Genomic DNA, 7,545 nt, shown 5'->3' with positions numbered 1-7,545 from the left:
GTATCTTCATATTCGGCTTCAATTTCCTTGAAAGAATCACCAGCAGAATCATCATCAGAACAATCACCGTTACAGTATTCGATTACAACACGCTCGAAATAATCATCATCAGAATGAGTGGCTGATTGGCTCGACATAATTGTTTGAGAGTGTGTATGACACTAATCTTAACAACAGTCATTATATCATAACAAAGTAATTCACTTTTTGTGTGTTTTCTTTCCACGATATATAACACTTACAGTGAACTAGCTCACAATACAAACATGACGGACATAAGCAACCTTAATTTACAAATAACCGGCTTCGTAGCGAGACTATGTATGGGTGATAACAAGCACGAGTCTACGTTCAAAGAAATCGTCTCAATACTTGACAATATCGAAAAAACTTTTCTGCAAAACAAACTAGAAACGACCGAGTATCGCAAGAAATGTGGCGTACTACAGCAAAAGGTGTTTAGGTTGATCAGAGAGAACGATCGGTATAAGCAAACTCATGTGCACAACTCGAATACGGACGATAGTCAACTATTGCAGGACGAAGTTACACGCTTGACATTGAATCTGTCACAGCTGACTGCGGAAAACAATCAGCTTAAGCAAAATAACACTGCATTGGAAGACGAAGTTTTGCGCTTGAAATCTCAAACAAACAACCAGCAATTCTTAGACGAAGCTGCCTGTATGGAACTATTCAACGAAAACACTCAAGATTTTTCATGAATTACTTTACTTCTGCCACTTCAATAAAAAGCAATTTCAAAGCATTCGTTTTTATGTTTATTTTATGTTATCCTAAGTCTTAGAAACGCAAATCTCAGAACGTTGTGCTTAAACTGTTTTCTTGCGCTTTGCTTGATTCTGGCCAGATAATCTTTTCCTTCTGAGTTACCCAATCTTTTGTAGTAACGTTTTATGTTTCTTCTATTCATTTTTTGTGCCGGGTGGTTTATCCAACAAGCGGGACAAAAGCCGTTGTATTTATCAAAACAGCTTGGACACGCGGAATGTTCGAATGCACATTGTTTCATAACGAGCAAGAGATAGTCAATGTTACTGAAGCCACCGCACCAATGACAAGCTCTGAAACGTTTTCCGAGTCTCTTATCATACGAAATACATTTTGAGTTTTTTTTACCGTTGTTGTAAGCCATACTTTATTTAAAAGGTTCAAAAATATTTCACTTATATAGTGTCAAGCCGATTTCATTCAGTTTATGTAATTCAAATGTTTTGACAACAGTAACATGGCAAGTCTTAACCGTTGGTGACACAATAAACTACTGTCTATATTTGCTGCGTTTTACACATTTACGAAAACAAAAGACAAAGAATATTTCATTTTTTCATGTTTATTTTACAATTGAATCGTTATCTACAAAAACTTGAAACATCATAACACACTAAATGTCTCCAAAGTCCTGATACTCAGAGTCCCCAGGTTCATAGTTCATAAGTACGGTTTTATCGTTTCTCACATATAGCCTATGTGCTTCAACAGAAAATCGTTTAGAATCTCAGGTTCATCATAATCGTTTGAACTGTGTCTCAGTGCTGTCCTTGCTTCTTCCGTCTCACAATACTTGATCTCTCTGTACATTTCAACACACCTCCTGATCTGGTCTGCCTCATATTTTGACTCCTGAATATTGTATATTTGTTCAAGTATTTTCGCAACTTTATCATGATCCAAAGGGGAAGCCGGCGAAGAATTTTCAAGATCATCGCTAAAATTCCCATCCTCGATATCGTCATCATCTGAAAGGACAACAGCTGTAGCTTCATCTTTTCCTTCCCATGCCTTGAACCTCTTCCTTATCGGGCTAGCAGGTGGAGTAAGAACGTCTGCTTTTACTTTTACTGCGCTGAATTCTTTCTCATCCATGCTCACATCCATACAAGACTCTGCCGCATCTCGCAAATAGTCTTCTGCCATTGCTTGTAGTTTTTCGTCTTCAGTTGAGTAGTGCTGAGGAGATGATTTGCTTGACATGTTGTAGATTGTAGATTGTTTGTAACCAATACCAAAATTTACAGACCTTATAATAGCAAAAAAATAATTCATCGATATTATTCATCGTCAAAACTTTCATATTGGTTTTATGTTCATTTATTTCAAATAGAAGCACATAGTAGCTTTTTGCATAAATATCAAACAAGATCCATACAGTCATTGTCCTTGTCAAACATACCAACTCTCATCGATTCGGTTTGCTGGGGGGAGGTATTGCTGTATTCTATTTTCTGTCTTTTTACAATGTTATCCATCTCACCATTTTCCACTTTTCTTTTCATTCCCGCATTGGAACTGGAATCGTTTAAATCCATCTGCGGTTTGAACATTTCATAATAATTCATGAACATTTCCTTATCCAACATATCAACACTCATCGATTCGGTTTGTTGCGGTAAGGTATTGCTGTTGTCTGATTTCTGTGTTTTTACGGTGTTAGCCATTTCATCCATCTCACAGTTCATGGCATTGGAATCATTCAAATCCATCTTCTGTCTGTACAATTTACAGTCGTCGCACTGGCAGTCCTCAACTTCGTAAAACTTACAGTCATAATAATTCAATCTGAAAAACTTACAGTCGTCACACTGGCAGTTGTTTGTCATGATCTCTTTGCAGTTTGGTTTTGCCATGATCTCTTTGCAGTTTGGCTTTGCAGTATTTTGCAATGTTTTGCAGTCTTTTGCTTTTATACCAATTAGAGCTTTGCATTACAAAAAGGCGAACATCAACACGTCACTTTTGAACTTTTCCCTTGTGCTTTTCTTAATGGTGGCGAGGTAATCATGCCTCATCTCTCTCAATAACCAGTCGTTAGTTTCTATTTTACCCAATTTCTTGTAGTATCGTTTCCTTTCCTTAATGTGTGCTAACGCAACTGGATGGTTCAACCAACAAGCAGGACAAGAGCCGTTGTATTTATCGAAACAGCTTGGACACGCGGAATGTTCGAACACACAGTTTTTCATAACGAGTAAGAGATAGTCAATGTTACTGTATCCACCACACCACTCACAACATCGAAAACGTTTTCCGAATCTCTTATCATACGAATATTTTGACGTGTTTAACATGTTTGACATGTTTGACATGTTTGGATCTGTATCGGCTGCATCGGCTGTCATAGTGTATGTTTGTGTGTTTGTATGTGTGCATGAGTTCTTTGTAGCCACCACAAATAATGGAATACAGAAAACGGGGGTGAAAATAAGGGGGGGGGATTTTCAACAAGGGGGGGGGGGGCCTTTTCTATCAGCCTATTTCCCCAAGTCCATTCCATTTCCATTTTCATTTTTCAAACATCAAAACAAAACTTCCCAGTTTGCTGAAGGGTTTATGGAGACCAGTGTATATATAATATTATTTTTGAGGCATTAAGGGGACCATCCATATTTTATGGCATTAGGGGGACAAATTATATATATTTAACTTTTGACAGTATAGGCTCCCGTAACCTTAAGAGACAACTTGGTAATAGTATTTTTTATAATTGTGTATAATAAATCCACAAACAATGACCAGTCGAAATGGGAGGACTGCAAATTTCATAGGATATTCATCGGAAATCTTTTACAGACCATCTCATTCATTAAATGCAAGTCAGATTCAGTCACTTGATCTCTGTACCGTTTGATAAACAAAATATATAATGACCAGGGGCGGATCCAGGAATTCTCGTTAGAAGGGGGCGTTACTAAGGAGCGTTTGCAGGAGGATTGAGGGTTACTCAATCAAGTAATTTTTAACAATTTGTAGTCGGAAATGATGCATTATGTGTATATTTTATTATTTTCTTCTCATATATTGACACAAAAAGTAAACTTGGATGATTTTAGAGGGAGCGCACTCCAACTGCACCCCTTCTCAATCCGCTAGTGAATGGTGACTTAATATTTGATATATTATGGTTAAATAGAACTTTCAGTTGAATTATATAGAAACTGTAAATGCTAAATACAAGTTCTGTGCTTGTAAAAACAATAAAAGTTTCGTCTGCACACGAATGTGTCTGTTAACGCTTGAACAGTTATATAGCTCATGATTAAAGAACATTGTTCATTGGGTTCATTGTGACCCATGGAAGTTTTTTTTATTAAATTCCAACTTCCCCTTAAATTTTACTTGCCTAAAAGTTTAACCTAAGTCAATCAGGGGCCATAACTTGTATTAAGGATATGGAGTTATGTAACCTCATTGGCTTATGGTCCTGAACAATTGTGTGAAGTATTAAGTCAATTTAATGAAGGGTATAGAACGCCTTAACCAATAGGCTACGGAGACGGTTTTAATGCATGTACTCAATTGCAGATTCAGGGGGCGGGTTGGGGGTGGGGGGAATCGGTCCCAGCGCGCGCGCCGTCCCCCACCCCTTTGAATCGTCCGTTTATAATATGTTCTCAGTCAATATCGGGAAAAATACAATATTAAGATAAAAATGCACTATTTCGGACTATATATTGGGGAAGTCTAACCCCCACCCCGGTCCAACATTTCAAGCCATTCAATTTCTGTTCTGAGGGAGGGACGGATGTGGAAAGATTAAGCCCATGAGTTTCACGTACCCCTTCTTAAGTCAATTCCAGAATCTGCCACTGATATCTGTAATCAGATTTGTTGTTTCATAATGTTATTGTTCCTTTAAACAGTTTAAACCTTTTATGTCATCAACATAAACAGACGCATGTTCAGTAAAAAAATACTCTGTATACAACGTTCTCGTACTCCAGAGCGATGATGCTATGCATTATATTTATCACCATCTGACTGACTGAGTAACAGTCAAAACTTTTCCGTTAAAGAGACTCTCTCATGTTTTGGCACCAAACATATTTTTTCTCGTAATGCATCTGAAAACACTTATATGTATATTTATTTTACTCCTTGGTACTGAAATTGCAGAAATAATAGTAACCAGGTTGATTTTCTTACTTCAATTGCATTTTTAAAAAACGATTGAAGTATTAAAAATTAATCTTGTTCAAGTTGGGAGCAAGCACATAGGGGTGCAGATAACACATAGAATAAAAAACGGATCGCTTATCCACTCGCCCACAGGGACTCATACTAAGGTGTTGAATATTTTAACCTTAATGGAAGTTATTGGTTTATCACGTGATTATGTCAATCAACTGATTGTGCAACAGCCTTTTGTTGAATCGGTTTAGTAACGCATTTCCAAATATTGGACTTCAAAGACTATATGTTAGCACATATCAACATTTATTGAAGGGTTTCAGCCATCAATAGCTTAGCTTTAACACTTCGTTTGATACGCCATACTTTATTTCGTAATAACAATCTATAAAATCCAAGTAAGAGATGCATTTTTAAAACCCTTAACGCTTCATAATCATATCCTCTTTAGCGGCTGAGGAAGCCGGTCCAAACCATTCACATACTTTCCGAGTTTCTTAATACGAGGGTATAGCCAGAAGTTCGTGGAATTCCTTAATACAATCAACACATTTTAATATTTTTCAACGCTCGCTATAAAATCTATTTCAGCTGTAAATGACATAGAAAACTTCAAACTGATACATAAAATATAAAGGAAACTACAGCTTTTTCATTAACATGAGATCAGTATAGCCCGCGCAGTTCAAACGTCAGAATCTGACGTCAACGTCATAACTTATCAAAGTAAGAGCCGTTCGCCGCAATACAACGTCGAAGTCTCGCTACCCACTGCCGCTAAATGTCACTGAACCACTCTGACTTGTAAAAATACAGGCGTGTCACTACAGCTTCACTCTGTAGTGCCTGAAAGTCATTGAAGCGTTTACCTTTAGTTCACATATAAGTTTCGGAAATCAAAGGCAAAGGCAAAATCGCATGGTGGTAGGTCTGGCGAATAAAGGGGGTGGGGAAGGATCTCCGCTTCAAGCTGGATTGTCGCGGTAGTCGGTGCCTCCTCCGATCTATGTGCTGATGCATTTTCCTGGTGAAGAATCCACCCATCATGCAACGCCAGTGGTCTCTTAAATGCCATCGCCCTCTACAAGTCACGCCTCAAAACCTTAAATGGAGAACATAACTGAGGCTTATAACATTTGTCGCGTTTTGCGTACTTCATCAAATATAATTAAAACTAACACTTATTCAATCCCATATTTTTAATCATAAACTTTTTAAAACATTGTTTTATGCAGATTTTATCAAGTCCTAAATATTGATAAAAATGAATTTTGTTATATATCACTTTACCTTTTAGTAGGAAGCACCCGTCACAGATTGGCTCTGCGGAACTGCATGGAGTAGGATAACACCGTGCACATCAAAAAAGAAAATGAACATATACTTTCCTATCGAGCAGGATGGTCGTGCCTTCTTCGGAGGCGGGGAACTGGTAGTCTTCCATTGACTGCTTTGCTGTTTTGTCTCAGGGTCGAAATAAAACAGTCAGGTTTCATCGCAAGTGACTATCTTCTCAAGAAAACGGTTTCCTTCCTTTTAGTACCGAGCTAAGGATCGGCGTGATTCCCGTACTCTTTTGCTCATCTCATCTTCTGTCAGCAGCCGTGGAACCCAACGCGCACTCACTCGACTCATTTTCAAACTGTCTTTCATTATCCTCCGTACCGACCCATAACTCATGTCCAACATCTTGCATATTTCATAAAGAGTGACTCGACGATCAGCGTCAACGATGTTTTTTACGGCCTCGACGTCACACACTGTAGTTTGTGAAACCGGTCGCCCAGACCTCACGTCGTCACAAATGCTTTCCCGCCCCTCACTGAACCGCTTGTGCCACTTGTAAACGAGCATTCGCTTCACTTGAGTTTCACTCGATGCTTCATTCATCAGTTTAAGTGTTTGCGATGGAGTTTTCCCTAGGTTTACACAGAACTGTATCACTGCCCGTTTTATCAATCTGTCTTCTGGCGTCATTTTAAACAAAATTTAACTATTCCGTTCAAGCTAAAATGTTTCCTTTGAAATAAACAAACAAACGCACTGACTTAAAACTTCACTTCATCACACGTTATTAACGTCACGTCAAATGTGCAAACCTTCGCGCCGTTTTATTGGTTTCAATGTGAGTGGTCAACAAAACAAGATATTGTCATGGGTTATTTTAGCAACTGCGGAGGAATGCGCGACCACCTGTTTCCATAGTGATCACTACGTTGTCGTTATAACATGCTTTACGATGAATCTCGCATTCTTAATTTCAAATTACCTGATTATTATTGTATGAAAGTTTAAAAGATATGCTGCATATTGTTTTCATTTTATCAAGCTTTTCCACGAACTTCTGGCTATGCCCTTGTATATAAATCTCTTATAAATTTGCCAAATAAAATTCAACATGGGTAAACAATTATAAAAAAATAACGTATTTTATGTATTGTAACATATTTATAAAAAATAGTCACTTGAATCAAATGAACATTTTCAATGTACTTTCTTTCTCGCGGAAAGTGGACATTTCATCTTACTCCAACAAGTGTGGGGTATGGTTGATTCTCTTCGTGACTGAAATCAACTTTTTTAAACACTTGGTGTATTTCAAATGTAGTCCATATA

This window comes from Mya arenaria, chromosome 13, assembly GCF_026914265.1.
Source record: "Mya arenaria isolate MELC-2E11 chromosome 13, ASM2691426v1".
In the NCBI taxonomy this organism is placed as follows: domain Eukaryota; kingdom Metazoa; phylum Mollusca; class Bivalvia; order Myida; family Myidae; genus Mya; species Mya arenaria.
This window is presented reverse-complemented; position numbering follows the sequence as displayed.